The 25,315-nt window shown below is 44.0% G+C and overlaps 1 protein-coding gene and 1 long non-coding RNA gene across 4 annotated transcripts in view; one reads left to right on the top strand and one right to left on the bottom strand.

Moving 5' to 3' along the window:
* Positions 1 to 25,315, top strand: part of LOC140729120 (coronin-2A-like) — a 163,517-nt gene that overhangs the window by 49,609 nt on the left and 88,593 nt on the right. The window contains exons 1-2 of one of the 3 annotated variants that reach the window (XM_073048549.1): positions 481 to 534; positions 10,252 to 10,378. The exons of 1 other annotated variant lie outside the window; for it this stretch is intronic. The gene's annotated coding sequence lies outside the window, so the exon portion shown is untranslated. Of the gene's footprint in view, positions 1 to 480; positions 535 to 10,251; positions 10,379 to 25,315 lie in introns of those variants that run through there. One more of the 3 variants, XM_073048548.1, reaches the window with a different exon arrangement.
* LOC140729123 (uncharacterized) lies at positions 5,180 to 10,672 on the bottom strand. The gene is made up of 3 exons (XR_012099274.1): positions 10,236 to 10,672; positions 5,387 to 5,680; positions 5,180 to 5,271 (listed from the first exon to the last, which is right to left on the bottom strand). It is a non-coding gene; the product is annotated as an uncharacterized lncRNA (long non-coding RNA).

The raw sequence follows: 25,315 nt of genomic DNA, 5'->3' as shown, positions 1-25,315 counted from the left end.
TGACATGTAAGACGTACAATATATAATGACTGAGTGGGCAGCGTTTCTGTTGCCTGCATTTGTGGGTTCAAATTCCACTTCAGGGATTTAAACACGTAGACCTTTTAGAGTCATGCAGTGTGGAAATGGGGTTCTTGGCCTACTGAATCTATGTTTCCTCTAAACCCTTTTTTTTTAGTTCTTCCCACATTCCCATTAATTACCCCCAGATTCCTACCTACACATTAGGGGTAATTTACAGAATAAAGAGTTGAGGTTTTGGGGTGAGACCCTTCATCAGGACTGGAAAAGTGGGGGGGGGGGGTGGTATACAAGTTGGAGAGTGATAGGTGAAGCCAGGTGAGAGGGAAGGTAGGTGGGAGGGGGAGGAGGGGATGAAGTGAGGAGATGGAAGGTGATAGGTGGAATATTCTTCAGCCCTTTACCCATTCCACCTTAACAAGCTCCTGAACTGTCGGGTGTGGCTTACCCATTGAAAGAGATTTCCCACAGCACGCCACACGCTCTGCACTGCACCTGGATAGCAGCACCTTGGTAAGTCAGAAAAGCAGCTGCCTTTTTCCTTCAGAAATCTTCTCTTTTTTTCATTAAGAGCAGAAGAAAATATTCTTCTCTTGGACAAAATATATCTCTAATCAATGTTTGCAATGGTGCTTGTGGGAACTTGCTGTGTACAAATTTCCTGCATTACACTAGTGACTACATTCATGCCAATTTCTCCAGAGCAGGAGGGAATGGGTTGGGTATGAATCAGATTATTACACTTCGGGAGTTTTTTTCAATGATTGTCGTTAGTTTGGCCAGTGTTGAGTATTTTCGGTGACATAGATAAAAATTCTAAGCAAACTGCAATAAGGACCTTAAATAGTAGCTGATCAGAATTGTGCTTTGCTGCTCCCTATCGATCTGAAACCCTCTCCGCCTCTCACCCTCCCCTCACCTCACATCCTCCCACTCTCTCCCCTTACCCTGGCTCCTTTCCTGTTTAGAGTTTTTCTCTTTAGTTTTCTGTCTCTCTCTTTCCATTACTCCCTTTTTAAACACAAGGGAACCAATTATATTGCAAAGCATTATGACTGTTTTAGTTTTTTTTACTGTCACAATTTTGCCCACTCTTTGCTTCTTGTAATAGATTAACCATTACCCAAACAATGTCAAATAAGCTTATGATTGGCAATGTTGGAGACCTGCTTGTCTTCCCAGAAAGGGGCAGTTGGATTTTAACCTGTGCGTGTGTGCATTTTAACCTAGTGTGCAGCTGTGATCTACCTAACGTAGGAACCAGCTTTAATCAATGAGTGCACACCAGTGTTAATTTGGGAGGCCCTTTTGGTAAATATGAAAGGTAACTGAGAGGGTGGAGTTGGCAGGGGTGTGGGTGGTTCCACTGGTCAGTGACTGAGGTTAGGGAGGGAGTAGTGTGGGTGTAACTGCATTAATTATTCCTCTCAATCTTTTTGAATAACTGCAGTAAGTATTCAGGCATTAGGATTAACCTTTGTACTCTGACCTGTTAACAGACTGGACTGAAAGCAGAATTTGAAAACGTATTGAATGGTTTCTTTAATATTTTTCAGCCTGTTTAGTATGGATCAAGGCTGGGTTATGCATGACTAATATCAGGAGTAGTCTGCAAAATTGATTTGAAAGTAGTGTTGGCCACATTTGCCCCACCGCATATATGACGATTTAAATAATTGGGAAATGATACAAAGGTGAATTCCTTGGACGTGGCACTGTAGGCTGTTCATTCTATGGAGGTTTAGCAATGTCTAAAATAGCGGCAGGAATTTATCTTCTATTTGAAAAAACTGCAATCCAAGGAATTTTCATTTTTGTTTTTAATAATTTCTTTAGCTTCTAAAATTGTGACTGAAGCGCAGGTCAGAGCTGCGCTTCCCGAATGTGTCCCTGTCTTCCTGAATTTGCACAATGTCACTGTTTACAAGGGACAAGACAGGAGTATGATGGATGGGCCTTCACTTGCCTATGTCCATACAGGATAAAGTGACCTACTTAATTTGGACTCCATGCTCTGTCCAAACATTCACTCCCTGTGTCAGTAGTGCTCAGTGGCAGTAGCATTTACAAAATATACTGCAGTTACTCTCCACAGTTACATGACAGCATATTTCAACCCCACAAACTCTTAAGAGTACCGTGGCTTGCAGCGGGATCTGGATCTGCTGGAAAAATGGGCTGAAAAATGGCAGATGGAATTTAATGTGGATAAGTGTGAGGTTTTGCACTTCGGTAGGACCAGCCAGGGTAGATCTTACACAGTGAATGCTAGGGCACTAAGAAGCACGGTAGAGCAAAGGGATCTGTGAATACAGGTCCGTAATGCACAGAAACAATATGGAGGACTATGGTCCTGGTGCAGGTTGATGGGAGTAGGCAGTTTAAATGAATTGGCACAGACTAGATGGGCCGAAGGGCTTGTTTCTGTGCTGTACTCACATATAGTTTATGAACACAAGAAAGGTTGCTTGCTCATCTATAGATTAACAAAAGAACCAGGGATGAAGAAATGAATCTTTTCTCACTGAGCAAGTTATTATAATCCAGTACCCCATCTCTATTAGGATGATACACTGGTGACTTTTAAAGGACAACTGGATAAATTCTTGAAAAGGAGAAACTTCAGATGAATATAGGTCTACGGCAGTCAAATAGGATTAATTGCAATGTTCTATTAAGAGGCAAGCACTTACATGACTGGCCTCTTGTGCAATATTACTCTGTGATTCCTATACCCTACCCAGTTGAAGCTGGAGCTTATCAACCATTCCCCAGGACCTGAGACGAAGTGAAGATCAATCAGAAAATATACTTCCTCATTTATTAATCTAATGTTAATAAATAACCTCATATCATTAAAATGTGTGTGCCCTTTAATTTAGTACATTATAACGTGTTTATATGTGGTAGATTGCTGAATCAAACCTGTTTGACTATTCTTGCACTTTCATACACCGATAGGAAAAGATGCTGATCGGCGAGTTAATTGGCCAGTATAAAATTGCCTCTAGAGTCTAGGTGAGTGGTTGAATCTGTCCAAGAGTGTAGGCAGAATTTGAAAGGGATTATTATACTGTAGCTTGAAAGTTCAAAATATATTTATTATCAAAGCATATAAGCAGTATACAACCCTGAAATTTGTTTTCCCCACAGACAGTCACAAACCAAGAAGTGCCACGGAACCTGTTTAAAGAAAAACATCAGCACCTCCCCCCCCCCCCACCACGCTCAAAACAAAACAAATCACGCAAATGGCAACAAAAAAATGAGCGAAATGCAAAATCAAGAGGCGTATTTCAATTCAGCTCAGTGATCATTATCTGCAGGCCGCCCCAAATCAAAAATTGCCGAGAATAGGTAATGGGTGGTTGATGATTGGTGCAGATTGGAGGGTCAAAGGGTTTTATCCCATGCTGTATCCTTCTCTGACCCCACGTTTGCAGCATGCTTTTCACAACTTTACAATGAAACAGCTACATTTTCACTGTAATAAGACAAGAATTGTAGCAGACAGGTTGTGCTCAGCAAGCTTTCACAAACTTTAAGATTCAAAATCCAAGTTTCAAGTTTATTTGTCAGGTGTACCTAGAAGCGTAAAGTGAAATGCGTCGTTTCTATTAACAACTAATACACCCGAAGTTGTGAATGGGGCAGTCCACAAGTATTGCCACACATTCTGGCGCCAGCTTAGGATGCCCACGATGCTTGGTAGAACAACACAGGAACACGAAGCAACAAATAACAGTGGCAAAAAGAAACCCCGTTCAGCCTCCCGTGGACACAGATTCAGGCCTCCAGACACTGGGCTTCGACCACCCCAGTGGACTCACAGATACGGCTCCAGTCAACGGATCTCTACATCCCGACTTCCAGTTCGTCCTTGGGCCTTGACCCTTGGCATTGATCCCTGGACACCCCCCCCCCCCCTCCGGCCTGACCTCTAATCCCCCACTTCCATGTTCATAAGGTCCTTAATTAAAAATTAACAATTAAGTAGCAGCTAAACCTCAGCTGCGACACAATGGAGGTCACAGCTCGGCACCACCATGAACTATCTTTTTACGCATTTAATGCGAAAAGGCCATGTAAACCAGTTTCAGATGCTGGTTAAGGGGCTGAATACTGGCTTGGATATTGGAGAATACCCATGCTCTTTGGAGTGGTGGTTGTGGAGCCTTTTGAGTCTTGCCGACATGACTTTGTTAAATGTTTAGAAACGTGGTTAATGGAGGCTCTGCCGTACTCATGCAACACACACAAAAATGCTGGAGGAACTCAGCAAGCCAGGCGGCATCAATGGAAAAGACTTACAGTTGATGTTGCAGGCTGAGACCCTTCGGCAAGACAGGTCTTGGCCTGAAACGCTGACTGTACTCTTCTCCATAGATGCTGAGTTCCTCCGGCATTTTGTGTGTGTTGCTTGGATTTCCAGCATCTGCAGATTTTCTCTTGCTTCTGGTGTACTCATTATTGTTTAATTCATCTGAAGTGGTTTTACACCTCTTTAAATCACAGGCTGGTCCTTAAACCTGCTCCTTTATTCAGTAAGGTCCTGACTGATATTTTACATCCACACCATTTTCCTGCACTGTCCCCTTACCCTTTGTTTCTTCTAATGTCCAGCTATCTACTGATCTCCATTTGAAGCCCAATCAATGTCTATGACCTAGCAACACCTGAACAGTACAAAGCAGCTCACAGGAGCAATCTTCCAACTAACTTTGACCCTATACTGTACAAAGTGGTATGAGGCAAGCTTGATCAAGAGCAAAGGTTTTTAAAGGTTGGGAAGAGATTTGGAGAGACCTTGGCCACTGAAAGTGGTCAATCAATGCTGTTCTGGAGCTTGGATTCTGGGATCCCTGGTGGGTGGGTGGCCAGTAATGAGGGCACTGAGCGTTTTTGGGGACTCAGTAGACCAGATGAGCGAAATGGGGTAGGAAGTCAGCACTTGTGATTAGCACTGAAGTGTACCAAGGGTGGAACAGCATGTTAGGGTTTGGATGAACCTGGCCAGTATGTGAATGCCTATGCAGACAACAGAGTTTATTGCAAAGATGTTTGCGATTAAAGTTCACCAGCAAGTCTGTAAATCTTCCAGGTAATTCCTGCACAGGATCTTGACCTGAAACATTAAATTGCACCTTTTACCTCCAAAAATGCTGCGTGATCAGCTGAGTTCTTCCAGTTCTTTTGTTCCAGATTCTCGCATCTGCAGTCTCTTTTGTCTGCATTTTCAGTCAGCCTGGACTAAGTGAAAGATGGGAGCCTTTAAGTGCCTCCATGAATGACAAGTAATGGTCTCAACAGTTTACAGGATACATAATCCCACCAATTTGTCGGGCTAATGATTACTTCAACTCACATAATTTTTGAGTGCTGCTATTTTTCACGAGCTGCCATCTGTTACTTGCTCTCATCCCCGTCCTCCTCCTCCTTAAATCAAGGTCAAAGAAAGAGAGGCATCTGTCTCATCTTCCAGGGAGTTACAGCGAAGACTTCATCATCAGCGAAGTCCCTTTGAAGGTTCACTTGGCTGCAGTGTCAGAAATAAGGCAGACAAAAGGAAATTGGGAGAATAATTGGAAAGTTTGTTACTGCAGATGCTGGAACTTGGAGCAACAATCTGTCGGAAAAAACTCTGCCGGTCGAGCAGCACCTGTGGGAAGAAAAGAATTTTTGACATCAGGGAAGAAGTTTTCATTGAAGAGGGCAGGGAAGAGCATTCCCCAGTTCTGAATGCTGGTTCTCCCCAGCTTATGACTGGGTTCCATTTCATAACCCAAACAGTTTGCAAATCAGAAATGCAGCCAGCTGACAATAAACACAAGCAGGTCTGCAGATGCTGGAAATCCAAAGCAATAGGCACAAAACGCTGGAGGAACTCAGCAGGTCAGGCAGCATCTGTTGACATGAACAAATAGTCATAGAAGGAAGGGGGAAGATGCCAGAATAAAAAAAGGTGGGGGGAGGGGAAGGGAGCCAGTTAGAAGGTGACAGGTGAAGCTGGGCGGGTGGGAAATGTAAAGGGCTGGGGAAGAAGGAATCTGAGAAGAGAGTTGACTGCAGGAGAAACAGAAGGATAAGAGGACCCAAATGGAAGTGATAGGCAGCTGAGAGGAGGGAAAAGGCCAGAGTGCGGACCAGAAGAGGGAAGGTTAATATATTTAAGTTAAACATTGGCCAGTCAGGGCAATGTATTATTAAACAAGGGTGTTTAACCATTTAGATTTTTGTGCAAGATGCAATAATATTTTTGTTGCAGTATAACTATGTATCCATACTCAATGCCTGTGTTCTGAATGGAAATGAAGAACTGGTTTGTCTCATTGGAGACACATGAGAGATCGCAGTTGCTGAGAATCTGGATCAACACACACAAAGTTCTGGAGGAACTCAGCAGGACTAGCAGCATCTATTGAGAAAAATAAATAGTTGGCAGTCCCGACATCAGGAGTGACGCAAGATGGCAGTGGAGGCAAGTTACCAGGAAGGACATGTGGCTGAGGAAGCGAGTCTGGGTCAGCACATGGTTGAATAGCTGGAGATCACAGTGAGGGAAGGTCTCACAGAACTCTCGTCAAAGACAGGAGCACACCTTCTTCAGGGTAGTCCCAATCAAGATGCTCGGCCTGAAACTTCTGACTGTTCATTTCCCTCCATTGATGCTGCCTGACTTGCTGAGTTCCTGCAGTATTTTGCGTGTGAGTGCAGAACGTGTGCTCTAGTTCCAGTCTTGCATTGGAGCTGTCGGCCAAGGTCCCACATTGCAGAAGATGAATGCCGCAGTTGGCAAGTCCATGTCACCAGTCTCTCAGTCAGCGGCTTGTGTGTATGGGCTGTCTACAAGATGGCGAGGACCAATATAGCAGTCAGGAGGCTGAACAGGAAAATGCCATTTCCAACAGGCAACTAAATCCTCACATGGCCCCTCTGTCAGTCACACACTCCTCACACGGTCCCTCTGACAGTCACACACTCCTCACACGGTCCCTCTGTCAGTCACACACTCGTCACACGGTCCCTCACAGTCACACACTCCTCACACGGTCCCTCTCACAGTCACACACTCCTCACACGGTCCCTCACAGTCACACACTCCTCACACGGTCCCTCACAGTCACACACTCCTCACACGGTCCCTCTGACAGTCACACACTCCTCACACGGTCCCTCTGACAGTCACACACTCCTCACACGGTCCCTCTCACAGTCACACACTCCTCACACGGTCCCTCACAGTCACACACTCCTCACACGGTCCCTCTGACAGTCACACACTCCTCACACGGTCCCTCACAGTCACACACTCCTCACACGGTCCCTCTCACAGTCACACACTCCTCACACGGTCCCTCACAGTCACACACTCCTCACACGATCCCTCACAGTCACACACTCCTCACACGGTCCCTCTCACAGTCACACACTCCTCACACGGTCCCTCTCACAGTCACACACTCCACACACAGTCCCTCTCACAGTCACACACTCCTCACACTGTCCCTCTGACAGTCACACACTCCTCACACGGTCCCTCACAGTCACACACTCCTCACACGGTCCCTCACAGTCACACACTCCCCACACTGTCCCTCACAGTCACACACTCCTCACACGATCCCTCTGACAGTCACACACTCCTCACACGGTCCCTCTCACAGTCACACACTCCTCACACGGTCCCTCACAGTCACACACTCCTCACACTGTCCCTCACAGTCACACACTCCTCACACGGTCCCTCACAGTCACACACTCCTCACACGATCCCTCTGACAGTCACACACTTCTCACACGGTCCCTCACAGTCACACACTCCTCACACGGTCCCTCTCACAGTCACACACTCCTCAAACGGTCCCTCACAGTCACACACTCCTCACACGGTCCCTCTCACAGTCACACACTCCTCACACGGTCCCTCACAGTCACACACTCCTCAAACGGTCCCTCACAGTCACACACTTCTCACACGGTCCCTCACAGTCACACACTCCTCACACGGTCCCTCTCACAGTCACACACTCCTCAAACGGTCCCTCACAGTCACACACTCCTCACACGGTCCCTCTCACAGTCACACACTCCTCAAACGGTCCCTCACAGTCACACACTCCTCACACGGTCCCTCTCACAGTCACACACTCCTCAAACGGTCCCTCACAGTCACACACTCCTCACACGGTCCCTCTGACAGTCACACACTGCCTCCAATGGCCCTCTGACAGCCAAGCGCTCCCTACGTTCTGCCCTTCCTGCAGCAAGTTCTGCCTCTCTAGGAACAGGCACTGCCTCAGCCCTGTTGCCTGAACTGCCCTTCTGATATGGATGCGCCCTGCCAAATCCCATGCGCTCCCTTGGCAGTGTTCTCTTCGCACTCTCTCTCCGACCCTGTGACTGCCTTTCAGGAGAAAGCTGGACTGCAAATGTGGTTAAATATAATCATCACTCAAGGCTCCTCTTTACAGCCGCCTGCTAAGTGAGGTTTTGGAAAAATTCCTTCCTCCCATGCACCCTGCCCTCAATCCTCAGCACCCTGGTGAGGAGGCACAGGTGGGTCCTGGGGTTTGCAGGTGTCACACTTCAGGACGTTGCTTGTGATTACAAGCCTGAGTAACAGTGATTAAAAATGTAATCGTTTCATTAAGTAATGATGAGTTTTATGTTAATAATGAGATGTTATTGAAGAACAATCTTGGCAGCTGGCAAAGGCACAGTGAGTGCCCTGGTAGAAACCTCCCTGAATGAGGCTCAATGACAGGGAGAACTGGGTGTATGTGGGGAGGAAAATTCAGTCAATTTCTGCATGATGTTTTAAGTCGAGTGGAACTCAATCTGAGAACAGGGTAAATTCTTAAAGTTGGATGTTAAGTGGAAAAATAAGTTGAGAACCATCATGTGCAAATAGATCATCATCATAAAAACAAACTGTAGATGGGAATGACGTAATTTGCAGCAGCAGTTTATTTCCAGGAAATAAATTAGATTTCATAAATGAACATAATGTATTGATTTGCTTTTTCGTTCCAAGTTTGGTTCTCTCATGTGATGCAGAGCATTTTGAGTTGACTGCAGTTTCCTGCCTCTTGATAAACCTGAATCTTTCTGTGAGTTGTACACTTCATTCTGTAAATTTGATTCAGTCTTACATTGAAAAGTTTGTTAACTACAAGTTAAGTACATGAACAATTTAATTCAAAATAAGGCTATCGCAGATTGTTTATTAATCAGTAAGGTTTTGTAAGGACTTTAAGGGTATTGAACTTCGGGTAGACTGGACTTGGGAGTACACTCAAACTGCTCTGCATGTTATAAAAATGACTTAAGAGGACTTAAAGTGTAACGGACTTCTCAGAATAATGCCAGGACTGAGAAGGATTCAATCAAATTTCAATACATCTGATTCCAGTCTCTTCAAAGGAAACTGTAAAGAGGTGACCCAATAGAAGTCTTTAAAACTTGTTGAGAATCTGAAAAGAAGCCACAAGACCTCCAGTGGGGAATTTATAATATGATTTATAATATGGTCCTGGGTGGAATCGTTCAGGCAAATAGCTGAGACCTATTTAAAGGAAAGCAAGATAAACACGCAGGGAGAAACAAGTAAACTGTTGCCAGGGGTTGGAAGAACAGGTGTGAACCAGGCTCGTCTCCATATTGTAAATGCAGTGGTCTAGAAATGTGGCTGTATGGGCTGTTTTTTTTCAGTGCTACATAATCGAAAATTATTTTCCTGTGGTGAATGCAACAACATTTCTCCCAAAATGGTGTCACCCACATGGGAGGGGCAAAGCTAATCCTTGTGAGTGCTCTCCTCTCTTGACCTTCATTTTGAAGCCATACCTTGCTGATGGGCCAATGACTAAAGGTTGGCCATTAATTTAGCTGTTAAGTGTGTCCCTTCCCCCCACCCCCCCATCTCTGGAATTCTTGTGCTGTTGGATTTAGCCAGCTAGAGAGACACGTGTCCTGAACTTTATTGTTGGTGACTGACCTGAGAGTTCTACTGGGCCAACCATCCAATCATTGACTTGTAGGCCCTTTTGAAATAAAAGTAAATTTTGATTTTGCAGTAATAGAACTGTGTACTTGAAAATGGAGATGAAGAAAATCACTGGCTTAAAATTAGTTCATGTTAATGTTACACATTTAAAACTACATAGCTGCAAAGGTTATCAGAAATAAATGTTTTTACAGAAACTTGAGATTACCTGTTGCGTATTTTAGGATTCTGAAGCTGATGACATTTGAGAGGAGACGTGTTGAAACCAGTCAACATCCAAAGCCTTCCCAGCCAACGATTCCACCGTGCAGCTATATTCCTGGGATTCACTCAACTTGAAACGCCTGCAAGGTTTGATCTTTTTTCCTCTAAACTGGGAATCAGGGTTTTGAAAATGATTCTTCTCATTCTTGGCAGTTTTTTGTTTGTGGGAAGAAGGGTTCTGCCCCTCCAGAAATGCTTTGCGCTTGTGAGAATTATTTTCCTTGTCACTGCTGCATGCAAATCTTGAGGAGGGAGTGGTTGATGGGGAGGAGGGTTGTGCAGTGGTGGTGTTTTAATTTTCTCTGAACTCTGTTCAAACTTTAAAATAAGTTTTATTATCAAAGTACATATATATCACCATATACAACCTTGAGATTCATTTTCTTGTTAGCATATTCAACAAATCTATAGAATAGTAACTATAACAGAATCAATGAAAGAGTGCCCAACTAGGGTGTTCAACAAGAGTACAGAAGACAAGAAACTGCAAATGCAAATATAAATAAATAGCAATAAATATCGAAAAAGTTAGACGAAGCATCCTTGAAAGGAAGTCCATTAGTTGTGACTAATGTTCAGTGATAGGGCAAGTGAAGTTGAGGGGTAGTGACTAGTCCTGAACCTGGTGGTGCTAGTCATGAGACTCTTGTACCTTCTTCTAGATGGCAGCAGCGAGAAAAGAGCATGTCCTGGGTGGTGGGGATGCCTAATGATGGTTGACAGCATTTCATGTAGATGTGCTCAATGGTTGGGAGGGCTTTACCTAGGACGGACTGGGCTGATTCCGCTACTTTTTGTAGGATTTTCCATTCAAGGTCATTGGTGTTTCCACACCAGACTGTGATGCAGCCAGTCAATATGCCCTGCACTAGACATCTATAGAAGTTTGTTGAAGTTTTAGATGTCATGTCGAATCTCAGCAAACTTCAAAGGAAGTAGAGGCTCTGTTGTGCTTTCTTTGCAATTGCACTTATGTGCTGTGCCCAGGACAGGTCCTCTGAAATAACACTTGGGAATTTACAGTTGCTAACCCTCTGCATCTCTGGTCCTGTGATGAAGACTGGCTCATGGGCCTCTGGTTTCCTTCTCTTGAAGTCTATAATCAGTTCCTTGGCCTTGCTGACATTGAGTGAGGGCTTGTTGTTATGACGCCATTCCGCCAGATTTTCAATCTCCCTCCTATATTCTGATTCATTACTTCCTTTGATATGGCCCACAACAGTGGTGTCATCAGCAAACTTGAATATGACACTGGAGATGTGTTTAACCACACAGTTATAAGTGTAAAGTGAGTAAAGAAGGGCAAAGCACACAGGCTTGTGATGCAATTGTGTTGATGGTGACTGTGGAGGAGATTTTATTGCCAATCCAAACTGACTGTAATCTACAAGCGAAGAAATCAAGGATCCAATTGTACAAGGAGATAATGAGGCCAAGGTCTTGGAGCTTACTGATTAGTTTTGAGGGGACGATGGTATAGAATGCTGAGCTGTAGTTGATAAAGAGCATCCTGATATATGCATCTTTTGCTGTCAGATGTTCCAGGATTGAGTGAACAGCCAATGAAATGACATCTGCTATGGACCTGTTCTTCTGGTAGGCAAATTGGAGCGGATCTAAGTTGCTTCTCAGGCTGGAGTTGATGTGTTTCATCACCAACCTCTCAGAACACTTCATCACTGTAGATGTAAGAGCAACTGGATGATAGTCACTGAGACAGGTCACCATGCTCTTTTGGGCACTGGTATAATTGAAGCCTGCTTGAAGCAGGTGGGTACCACACACTGCCAAAGTGAGAGGTTAAAGATCTCAGTGAACACACTAGCACATTGATCAGTACAGGTCTTTATTATGTAACCATAATAAAGACCCGTCCGGTCCGGATGCTTTTTGTGGATTCACCCAGATCTGGTTTATCAGTTCTAAATGAATTGGACATGGGAATAAAGGATGATTGGTCAATTCCCCAGTCAACGAGGAGCCCATGTTCTAATTGGCATATCATTGAGAGTGGATATGAGGGGTAACCAGTGGTGGAGTTGTGATGTGCACAGGGACGGAACATCATCGGAAAGTTGTCCAACCTCAACTGGTAGTTCCAGTGTGGATTGAAAGATAAGAATCTTTTTTGCATTTCAATGCAATTGTGTCTCATTCTTCTAAACTCAAGAGATTGTAGCCTTAGTTCTCTTGACCTTCTGGTGAACCTGTGTTGCACTCCTTCTGTAACTACAGCCTTTATTTTGTGGAAAAGTGAAATGTATGCACAATATTTCATACGTTGTCTTAGTCAGGGCCCTGTTTAATTGAGGGTAGTGGCCCTAATTCCTGTGTCAGGAATGGACAGGAGGAGGAGTATAGGAAACTGATACAGGACTTTGTGATATGGTGCAACTCAAACTACCTGCGTCTCAATATCACCAAGACCATGGAGATGGTGGTGGACTTTAGGAGATCTAGGCCTCATATGGAGCCAGTGATCATTAATGGAGAATGTGTGGAGCAGGTTAAGACCTACAAGTATCTGGGAGTACAGTTAGACGAGAAGCTAGACTGGACTGCCAACACAGATGCCTTGTGCAGGAAGGCACAGAGTCGACTGTACTTCCTAAGAAGGTTGGCGTCATTCAATGTCTGTAGTGAGATGCTGAAGATGTTCTATAGGTCAGTTGTGGAGAGCGCCCTCTTCTTTGTGGTGGCGTGTTGGGGAGGAAGCATTAAGAAGAGGGACGCCTCACGTCTTAATAAGCTGGTAAGGAAGGCGGGCTCTGTCGTGGGCAAAGTACTGGAGAGTATAACATCGGTAGCTGAGCGAAGGGCACTGAGTAGGCTACGGTCAATTATGGAAAACCCTGAACATCCTCTACATAGCACCATCCAGAGACAGAGAAGCAGTTTCAGCGACAGGTTGCTATCGATGCAATGCTCCTCAGACAGGATGAAGAGGTCAATACTCCCCAATGCCATTAGGCTTTACAATTCAACCGCCAGGAGTAAGATATGTTAAAGTGCCGGGGTTGATTGTATTTAATGTATTTAAGTAAACTACTTAAGAACTTTTTAAAAGCTATTATTAATGCTTTTTGAGAGAGTGATTTAGATGCATATCATATTTTTACTGAGTTAAGCATTGTATGTAATTAGTTTTGCTACAACAAGTGTATGGGACATTGGAAAAAATGTTGAATTTCCCCATGGGGATGAATAAAGTATCTATCTATCTATCTATCTATCTATCTATCTATCTATCTATCTATCTATCTATCTATCTATCTATCTATCTAATCGAATCCTCTAGCCATAATAGTTAGTATACTTTTTGACTTCCTAATTGTTTGCTATGTTAATTGTTGTGAATATACAGTATGTACATGAACATCAACACTATTCAATAGCTCAGATAAACAACCTCAGTTTTTCTAATTTGAACATTCCATTCCATGTGTTATATACTTGCCTATTCACCTAACCTATTAACATCCCCCTGAATCTTCACTGCATTCATCGCATGGACCAGACTGTTATAGATCTGTAGCGATAAACTTAGATATATTAAACTTGATCACCTTATTCAAATTATTGATACAGATTATGAACAACTGGATCTCAGTGCTAATTCCTCCCCCCTCCCCCATCGTACCCCACTAGTTACAGATTACCAATCTGCAAATGACCTGTTTTCCAGACCTGGTGAGATTGGTCAATGGATCCAAATCTCCTCCCTCTGCGTTTTTGATCCATTGGCCAATCCTCAAATCATGACAGTATACTACCCCAATACTGAGATATAAGAGACTGCAGATGCTTGAATCCGGAACAAAATAAAAAAAGATTTGTGCCATCAGCGGGTAAAGGCACATCTGTGGGGGCAAATACTGCTGGAATGGGTGAATTCCTCCAGCAGCTTCCTTTTATTACCCCAATACATAGCACTAAGTTGGCCATTTTAACAGTGGCTATAGGTTGAAGACTGTTCCAGAAATGTGATGTATATGATAGCAAAGATGAGAAATAGACTACAGTGTTAGTTGTGGAAGAGGAAGGCATGAAATCTAGTTCTTTAGGCAAAACAAAAATGTGTATTTTAGCAGAGAGCACATGGATTTGTATTATGTTAGGCTGAGTGTGAGCAGGAGTGTTGACTGTTGTGTCCCCCCCCCCCCCCCAGACTGACATAGAACAAAAGAGGCCATTCAGCCCATCACACCTGTGCTAGCACTTTGGAAAGAGCTCTCCATGTGGTTTCACATCCCTGCTTTGCCAGCACAGCCTCTGATGATCACTCCTTCAAGTCGTTATCCAGCTCTCTTCTGAAAATCGCTGTTGGATTTATTTCCTTTACTCACATCCAGATCTCAACAATGGGCTCTGTATAAATAAATTATTTCTGGGAACCTTGTAGAAGTCAGCACTTGAAATGTTTGCATCCTAATTCTTTTGCCACTTAACTTAAAACCTGCATCCTTTTTTTCTGTGCAAGGTAACTTGTCAGAGCTGCATGGGTTAATCTAGTATACAGAATATAAAGTCATTAAATGCATGCTGTAGTTGTCATGTTCTAGTTATTGTGTTGCCTTTAAATATCCAGTCAGTGTACCCACTCCCTCTGCAGCCCTCTCTTGCCCCCTTTCACAGGTACCCCATACACATTGTGATTCAGCAACTCTCTCACTAACCCTCCCGCACCCTCTCCTCACCTGCTGTCTCTTACCAGCCCTTTTGCACCTGCTCTCCTGTGCCTGCTGTCTTTGTTCTGTTGCAGCTCCAAGCCTGAAAGCAGAGGCTCTGCATTAGACTCTACTGTTGAAATCCTTCAATAGAGCATCAATTTATGTCCATTAACAAACAGATGGCTCAAATACTTTGAAATTCATTTTGCCATGTTTTCATTACAGAGGGAGGTTTGTAGTTAAACAGCTCACAAAGAGTCTTGCTGGCTTCCAAGCCCTGTTCAGTTCAGTGACTGCACTGTAGCTGTGAGACTCCTGTGACAGGTTGGTATGCTGTGGGCTGCATTTGTCATGACAGGTGATGTCATGACAAGTTGATGTATTGTGTAAGGAGTTGCAGCTTGTCGTGTGCTGTAATATGATCGTCAAAGGGGAGACGCCAGATCTTCTACTAGTCACTTGGACGAATTAGGCAGTTGTTTTCCTTTCATGTACCAACCCTATTTCAGGATTTATGGGTCATTTCCAGCTGTTTCCGGCACCAAACACTTTGCGGGTCTCTGCATCATTTCGACAAAAGGGAACTGAATCCGTTCAGAGAGCCGCAGTGGAGTTTATTCCCAAGGCGATAGTCACCTTGGATTGGATTTAAAATGTAGCTGCATTTACTCATCTATATTTCATTTTGAGTTTGAGGGGATTTGGTTTGTCAGCTAAAACACTCTAAAATTTCTGCAGATGTACTGTGGAGAGCATTCTGACTGGCTGCATCACTGTCTGGTGTGGAGGGGGTTGGTGACTGCACAGGATCGAAATAAGCTGCAGAGAGTTGTAAAATTAGTCAGCTCCATCATGGGTCTAACCTCTGTAGTACCCAAGACATTTTCAAGGAGCGATGCCTCAAAAAGGTGGCATCCATCATTAAGGGCCCCCACTATCTAGAACAAGCCCTCTTGTCATTGCTGCAATCAGGAAGGAGGTACAGAAGCTGAAGGTACACTCTCAATGATTCAGAAACAGCATCTTCTCCACCACCATCTGATTTCTGGATGGATATTGAAACCATGAACACTATCTCACTACTTTTTTTATTTCTGTTTCTGCACTACTTATTTAATTTAAATATTTGACATACATGTACTGTATACTTAGTAGTATTTCTTCCCTGTGCTGCTTTGCAATTACAATTTGTTATACACAAATTTTAAAAAGTATTTGTTAGGAAAGTTTAAAGTAAATTTATTATCAAAGTGCATTTATGTCACTACATACTAACGTCTGAGATTAATTTTCTTGTGGGCATTCACAGTAGATACAAAAAACAATAGAATCAATGAAAAACTACACACAAAGGTGGACAAATGACTAATGTGTAAAAGACAACAATTTGTACAAATACAAAAAAACCCCACATAAATAAATAATATTGAGAAAATGAGTTGTAGGGACCCTGAAAGGATGTCCATACTTTGTGGAATCAGTTTAGTGTTAGGGTGAGTGAAGTTATCCACTGTGTTGCAAGAGCCTGATGATTGAAGGAATGTGATGTTAGGGTCCTGAGGCTCCTGTACTTCCTTCCTAATGACAGCAGTGAGAATCAGCTCCAAACTGAAGCACAACTTACATTTAAAAGAGCAGTTGAAATAACAGTATCAATGGAAACTGCAGACAGAGACAGTTGCAGTTGGGAATGAAAGCATTCATGAACAAAATTACAATGTCTAGGTCAGGGTTTCCCAACCTTTTTTATGCCGTGGTCCAATACCATTAAGCAAGGGTTCCATAGACAGCAGGTTGGGAACCCCTAGTTTAGATAAAAATCCTAAAGATAAAAAGACAGGGAAGCGAAAAAGGTAAAAAGTCAAGTTGCAGATTCAAAAAGAGCACTAACATGCATGCTGCTGATGAAAAATCTGATAACGATGAGAGTGATGCAGGACTGGGTACCCCTGAGATTGACAATGTGAAAACTAACAATATACAAGCAATATGGCTTACACCGGAAGTGAAAGGCAAATTAATTAAAATGGAATTGGGCATTGGTGTGGCTGTTGCAGTCATTCCACAAAGTGAGTATAAATAGCATTTCAAAGGTACTAAACTGAAGCCTGCAAATATCCAGCTAAAAACTTACACTGGAGAAAAGATAACTTCTGTGACAATGACAATTGTAACAGTGAAATACAACAACCAACAAGCCACATTGTGGCGAAAACTGGAGGGCCAGCGTTGTGGGGACATGATGGGCTGAGATAACTACAACTTGATTGGAGATCTATGCCACATCCGCCACAACAGAATCAATTTAAAGAGAATTATGAAAGCTACTGATGACGCCACCATGGTGTTCAAGGACGGCATTGGAAAACTTGAACATATCGAGGGTAAAATAGCGTTGAATGAAAATGCCACACCCAAGTTCTGTAAATCTCGGCCAGTTCCTTATAGCATCTGTGATAAAATAGCCAGTGAGATAGATTGCATGGAGGCTGAAGAAATTCGTCCCATGTTTGAGTGGAACCCATGAGCAATGCCAGTGGTCCCAGCACTCAGGAAAGGATGGAGATGTCCGGATCAGTGGTGAGTTTAAGGTCACCATCAACCCATCTACTGAAGGTAGATCAAAAATCTCTGCCCAGGTTAGAGGATATCTCTGCAAATTTTTTTGGAGGAAAACAACCTCGGCAAAGTGGACTTAGCTGAGCCTACTTATAGATGGAGATGGAAGAAGAGTCCAAAGTGTTTCTCACCATAAACACTCACCATAGGCATTATCACTATAATAGGCTTACTTCTGGAGCAGCATCTGAACCTGCACTCTGATAGAAAGCTATGGACCAGCTGCCCAGGCACTCAGTGTTACCTGGATGACATCATTGTTACTGGTAAGAATGACAAGGAACATCTCCAAAATTACAAGACAGCATTAAAAAGATTAGAAGATTGTGGACTCAGAGCAGAATGCGACAAGTGTGAATTCTTTACACCAAGCATTGCTTACTGTGGTCACACCATCGACGCTCAAGGATTACACAAGTGTGCTGAGAAAATTAAAGCAGTGGTTGATGTCCTAAAGGTCAAAGGACATGCTACAGTTGTGGTCCTTTTTTAGGATTTGTCAATTACTATAACAGCTTCCTGCCAAACCTGGCTACTGTACACCACCCCTTGAACTCAGTACTATTGATCAGGAAGAAATGGCAATGGACAAAGCAGTGTGAGATGTCATTCAAAAGGTAAAGGAAATGGTGGTGTAAGACACTGTACTCACACATTATGATCCACATCATCCAGTGAAGCTTGACTGTGTTGCATCGTCTTATGGTATAGGTGCAGTCATGTCACGTGTTATAGGACAATACAGCACAGCGCAGTACAGGCCATTCGGCCCACAATGTTGTGCCGACCCTTAAACCCTGCCTCCCATATAACAGTCCACCTTAAATTCCTCCATATACCTGTCTAGTAGTCTCTTAAATTTCACTAGTGTATCTGCCTCCATCACTGACTCAGGCAGTGCATTCCACACACCAACCGCTCTCTGAGTGAAAAACCTTCCTCTAATATCCCCCTTGAACTTCCCTCCCCTTACCTTAAAGCCATGTCCTCTTGTACTGAGCAGTGGTGCCCTGGGGAAGAGGTGCTGGCTGTTCACTCTGTCTATTCCTCTTAATATCTTGTACACCTCTATCATGTCTCCTCTCATCCTCCTTCTCTCCAAAGAGTAAAGCCCTAGCTCCCTTAATCTCTGATGATAATCCATACTCTCTAAACCAGGCAGCATCCTGGTAAATCTCCTCTGTACCCTTTCCAATGCTTCCACATCCTTCCTATAGTGAGGCGACCAGAACGGGACACAGTATTCCAAGTGTGGCCTAACCGGAGTTTTATAGAGCTGCATCATTACCCGCGACTCTTAAACTCTATCCCTTGACTTATAAGCTTTCTTAACTACCCTATCTACCTGTGAGGCAACTTTCAGGGATCTGTGGACATGTACCCCCAGATCCCTCTGCTCCTCCACACTACCAAGTATCCTGCCATTTACTTTGTACTCTGCCTTGGAGTTTGTCCTTTCAAAGTGTACCACTTCACACTTCTCTGGGTCGAACTCCATCTGCCACTTCTCAGACCACTTCTGCATCCTATCAATGTCTCTCTGCAATCTTCGACAATCCTCTACACTATCTACAACACCACCAACCTTTGTGTCGTCTGCAAACTTGCCAACCCACCCTTCTACCCCCACATCCAGGTTGTTAATAAAAATCACAAAAAGTAGAGATCCCAGAACAGATCCTTGTGGGACACCACTAGTCACAACCCTCCAATCTGAATGTACTCCCTCCGCCACGACCCTCTGCCTTCTGCAGGCAAGCCAATTCTGGATCCCATGCCTTCTGACTTTCCGAATAAGCCTACCATGTGGAACCTTGTCAAATACCTTACTAAAATCCATGTAGATCACATCCACTGCACTACCCTCATCTATATGCCTGGTCACCTCCTCAAAGAACTCTATCAGGCTTGTTAGGCATGATCTGCCCTTCACAAAGCCATGCTGACTGTCCCTGATCAGACCATGATTCTCTAAATGCCCATAGATCCTATCTCTAAGAATCTTTTCCAACAGCTTTCCCACCACAGACGTAAGGCTCACTGGTCTATAATTACCTGGACTATCCCTACTACCTTTTTTGAACAAGGGGACAACATTTGCCTCCCTCCAATCCTCCGGTACCATTCCCATGGACAACGAGGACATAAAGATCCTAGCCAGAGGCTCAGCAATCTCTTCCCTTGCCTTGTGGAGCAGCCTGGGGAATATTCCGTCAGGCCCCGGGGACTTATCCGTCCTAATGTATTTTAACAACTCCAACACCTCCTCTCCCTTAATATTAACATGCTCCAGAACATCAACCTCTCTCATATTGTCCTCACCGTCATCAAGTTCCCTCTCAGTGGTGAATACCGAAGAGAAGTATTCATTGTGGACCACAGCCTCCAGGCACATCTTCCCACCTTTATCTCTAATCGGTCCTATCTTCACTCCTGTCAGCCTGTTGTTCTTCACATAATTGAAGAATGCCTTGGGGTTTTCCTTTACCTACTCACCAAGGCCTTCTCATGCCCCCTTCTTGCTCTCCTCACCCCTTCTTAAGCTCCTTTTTTGCTACCCTATATTCCTTAATAGACCCATCTGATTCTTGCTTCCTAAACCTCACGTATGCTGCCTTCTTCCATCTGACTAGATTCTCTACCTCACTTTTCACCCATGGTTCCTTCACCCTACTATTCTTTATCTTCCTCACCGGGATAAATTTATCCCTAACATCCTGCAAGAGATCCCTAAACATCGACCACATGTCCATAGTACATTTCCATGCAAAAGCATCATCCCAATTCATACCCGCAAGTTCTAGCCTTATAGCCTCTTAACCTGTCCTCTCTGATTTTATCCTTTTCCATGATAAGGTTAAAGGCCAGGGAGCAGTGGTCACTGTCCCCCAGATGCTCACCCACTGAGAGATCTGTGACCTCACCCCGTTCGTTACCTAATAATAGATCTAGTATGGCATTCCCCCTAGTCAACATACTGTGACAGGAATCCATCCTGGACGCACTTAACAAACTCTGTCCCGTCTAAACCATTGGAACTAATCAGATGCCAATCAATATTAGGGAAGTTAAAGTCACCCATGATAACAACCCTGTTATTTTTGCACCTTTCCAAAATCTGCCTCCCAATCTGCTCCTCGGTATCTCTGCTGCTACCAGGGGGCCTATAGAATACTCCCAATAGAGTAACTGTTCCCTTCCTGTTCCTGACTTCTACCCATACTGACTCAAAAGAGGATCCTGCTACATTATCCACCATTTCTGCAGCTATAATAGTATCCCTGACCAGTAATGCCACCCCTCCACCCCTTTTCCCCCCTCTCTGTCCCTTTTAAAGCAATGAAATCCAGGAACATTGAGAATCCATTCCTGCCCTGGTGTCAGCCAAGTCTCCGTAATGGCCACTACATCATAATTCCATGTACGTATCCAAGCTCTCAGTTCATCACCTTTGTTCCTGATGCTTCTTGCAATGAAATACACGCACTTTAGCCCTTCTACCTTACTACCTTTTACACCCTTTATTCTGTTTCTCTTTCCTCAAAGCCTCTTTATATGCTAGATCTGGCTTTATTCCATGCACTATACTTGCAGCTCTTGCATGACCTTTATCCTCCTCCACCTCACTATCTGCTGTAACACTCTGGTTCCTGTCCCCCTGCAAATCTAGTTTAAACCCCCTGGAGCAGCACTAGCAGACCTTCCCGCAAGGATGTTAGTCCCCCTCCAGTTCAGGTGCAACCCATCCCATTGGAACAGGTCCCACCTACTCTGAAACAAGGCCCAATTGTCCAGAAACATGAAGCCCTCCCTCCTGCGCCAACTCCTTAGCTACGTATTTAGCTGCATTATCTTCCTATTTCTAGCCTCACTAGCACGTGGCATGGGTAGCAATCCTGAGATTGCAACCCTGGAGGTCCTGTCCTTCAACTTTGCACCTAACTCCCTAAATTCTCTTTGCAGGACCTCCTCCTCCTTCCTATCCATGTCATTGGTCCCTACATGGACCACGACATCTGGCTGCTCACCCTCCCTCTTCAGAATACAGAGAACTCGATCTGAGATATCACAGACCCTGGCACCAGGGAGGCAACAGACCATCCAGGATTCTCGATCTCATCACCAGAACCTCCTATCTGTCCCCCTAACTATCGAATCCCCTATCACTACTGCTCTCCTCTTTTCCCTCCTTCCCTTTTGAGCTGAGGGACCAGTCTCGGTGCCAGAGACGCAACCACTGCAGCTTGTCCCTGGTAGGTCGTCCCCACCAACAGTATCCAAACGGTATACTTATTGTTGATGGGAATGGCCACAGGGGTGCTCTGCTCTTCCTGTCTATTCCCCTTCCCTCTCCTGATAGTCATCCAGCTACCTGCCTCCTGACTTTTAGGGGTGACTGTCTCCCTGTAACTCCTGTTTATTTCTACCTCTGCCTCACAAATGATCCGAAGTTCATCCAGCTCCAGCTCCAGCTCCAGTTCCCTAACACGGTTTGTCAGGAGCTGCAGCTGGATGCACCTTTTGCAGGTGTAGTCATCAGGGACAGCTGTGCTCGCCCTGACTTCCCACATACTGCAAACGGAGCACTCAACTGCCCTAACTGCTGCCTCCATTACCTACTCCTAATCTAATTAGAGTTATTAAAGGAGCTTACCCGGCCTTACCTGACTGGGAGCAAGCTCGTCCTCAGCCTCTGCTCGCTGAAGCCTCTCGAGCCAAAGCCTTCCTACTCTGTCTCCCACTACTCCGTCGCCCGCTCTGTTAATCTGCTCGCTTTTTAAACTCTCCCGCTGCCTCACGGCTTATGAATGATGGAAGTTAATAGCCCGTAGCATTTGCATCACATTCTCTTATCACTGCAGAGAAGAATGATGCACAGGCCAAGCAGTAGCTTGCTATGCACTGTGCGGGATGTCAACGTGTCCAGAAGATGCCAGGAGCGTCTTGGAGAAGGAAGAAGAAAGCTGTCAAAACCACTTCCTGTCATCCCAGAGTCAATCAGCCACCATGGAGGAGACTTCACGGCCTGAGAATATTTCATGGCCCCCAGAACCTCAGGTGTCACAAGTGTCACCTACCAAGCAGAGTGACCCCCTTGTCAGGAAATGCATTATCTCCCAACAGTCAGAAATCCTCCCCAGCCATTAAATATTTAGGCCTAAATGGGACAATTTAAAATGTATTATGCTGTGGATGTCTGTCTGTCTATCTATCTGTGTGTGTTGCGATGCATTCTACATTGAGTAGTTTATAGCTAAGCAGGGAGCAGTGCTGTGTACTTAATACTTCAGCAAAATTTCAGTAATATTGTAAACATATTGTTTGGTTAAGCATGCTTTTTAAATAATTCATTATGATTATATGTATGAAGTATGTGAATGGCACATGTCATTGCAGCACCGCGTCATGTGTGCGCGCCTCACTTAAAGTAAAAAAAACTAAGCTAGACTCATATTTTGGACTAGCATCTTTTCCTTTCAATTAGTTTAATGTTTTGAAGTTACGAAACATACCACTTATTCCCTCATGTTCACTCCTTTTTTTCCTCACTATAGGAAGGATGTGGAAGCATTGGAAAGGGTACAGAGGAGATTTACCAGGATGCTGCCTGGTTTAGGGAGTATGGATTATGATCAGAGATTAAGGGAGCTAGGGCTTTACTCTTTGGAGAGAAGGAGGATGAGAGGAGACATGATAGAGGTGTACAAGATATTAAGAGGAATAGACAGAGTGGACAGCCAGCGTCTCTTCCCCAGGGCACCACTGCTCAGAACAAGAGGACATGGCTTTAAGGTAAGGGGAGGGAAGTTCAAGGGGGATATTAGAGGAAGGTTTTTTACTCAGAGAGTAGTAGTTGGTGCGTGGAATGCACTGCCTGAGTCAGTGGTGGAGGCAGATACACTAGTGAAATTTAACTAGACAGGTATATGGAGGAATTTAAGTTGGAGGGTTATATGGAAGGCAGGTTTTAAGGGTTGGCACAACATTGTGGGCTGAAGGGCCTGTACTGTGCTGTGCTGTATTTTCCCATGTTTTTCTATGTTTCTATGTATCTGTTCTCTTAATGTGCGGATCAAAACTCTGTCCCCAACATATTTTGCCAAGTCAGTTGTTCAGGGTATTGTCCTTCAGAGATAATAATTGGTTATCCTCTGGTGAAACTGACATGTGTTCTTTCAATGTGTATGTAATAATTAGACTGGTTTCTAGCTAATGGAAAGCTGTGGGATTAGAACAGAAACCAAACAGATTGTGTCTCTTGTGGTTAAACATAAGAAATCAAAATTTACAAGACTGGTTCAGTGTCAATGAGACATGAAGTTATAATTATAATTTCCTTGTGATCCAGACCAGACTCTTTATAATTTCCCACATGACACCTTGCCATGCATGAGTGATCTAACCTCCTTATACATACAAGTTCATGTTATACAACACAGTTACTGCAGGCCCAGTAATTTGGAAATTTTGATAAAATAGATGCAAAGATATAGATCCATCTTGGGTATTAGCCTACAAAGTACCCAGGACATCTTTAGGGAGCGGTGTCTCAGAAAGGCAGCATCCATTATTAAGGACCTCCAGCACCCAGGACATGCCCTTTTCTCACTGTTACCATCAGGTAGGAGGTCCAGAAGCCTGAAAGCACACACTTCTTCCCCTCTGCCGTCTATTTCCTAAATGGACATTGAAGCTTTGGACACTACCTCACTTTTTAAAAAATATACAGTATTTCTGTTTTTGCACGTTTTTAAAAATCTATTCAATATATGTAATTGATTTACTTGGTTTATTTATTATTTTTTTTATTTTCTCTGCTAGATTATGTATTACATTGAACTGCTGCTGCTAAGTTAACAAATTTCACGTCACATGCTGGCGATAATAAACCTGATTCTGATTCTGATCATAAGAGTTTCTGCAGATGTTAGGCATCTTGAAGAACACACACAAAATGCTGGAGGAAGTCAGGCAGCATCTATGGAGGGGAATGACGTTTCAGACCAGAATCCTTCATCAGAGCTGAAAAGAGTCAGAATGAGAAGGTGGGGGAGAGGTGTGGAAGGAGTGCAATCTGACGAGTTGTACGCGAGACCATGGTGAGGGAGAAGATAGTTGGGTGGAGGAGTGGGGGTGAAGGAAGAAGCTGAGAGGGGGTGAAGTAAAGGGCTGAAGAAGAAGGAATTTAATACGAGGGGACATTGGGCCACGGAAGAAGGTGAAGGTGCAGGGGAACCAGAAGGAGGTGATGGGCAGGTGAGGAGAAGAGAAGGGGTGACAGGGCAATTATTTTTGAGCACTAAACAAACAATGTTTCCAAGTCTATATTTCGCGCTTTATTTGCAAAGTTATTAGTCCTTTGTTTTGTAAATGAGATCCAGCAGCTGCAAGCCTCTGTATGGCCGGGTTACTTTGTGTGGCTAAGTATGACTTTCAAACCCAGAATATTCTGGCTGTCTGGATATAGCAAAAACAGAGGCCTTCATTATGAATCAGTTACTAAGAAATTAACTAAAGCTATTCCGAGGCAATTTCTTTAGCCAGGGAGTGTTGAGAATGTAGCAGTGCATTGGAAGGGAGTTTTGCTGAGGTTAGTCAGATGAGGGAGGAGGGCAGTATGTCAGAGTGAGCTCCACATATCTGCTGAGAATGAGTGTATTTTATGTAGGAATAAAACAGAGGAGTTATCCCCATTGACAGTATCTATCCCTTAATCAACATTATTTCAATAGAT

The sequence above is a fragment of the Hemitrygon akajei genome, chromosome 6, assembly GCF_048418815.1.
Source record: "Hemitrygon akajei chromosome 6, sHemAka1.3, whole genome shotgun sequence".
Taxonomy (NCBI): Eukaryota; Metazoa; Chordata; class Chondrichthyes; order Myliobatiformes; family Dasyatidae; genus Hemitrygon; species Hemitrygon akajei.
Note: the sequence above shows the minus strand (reverse complement) of the source record. Positions and strands in the feature narration are given on the sequence as shown.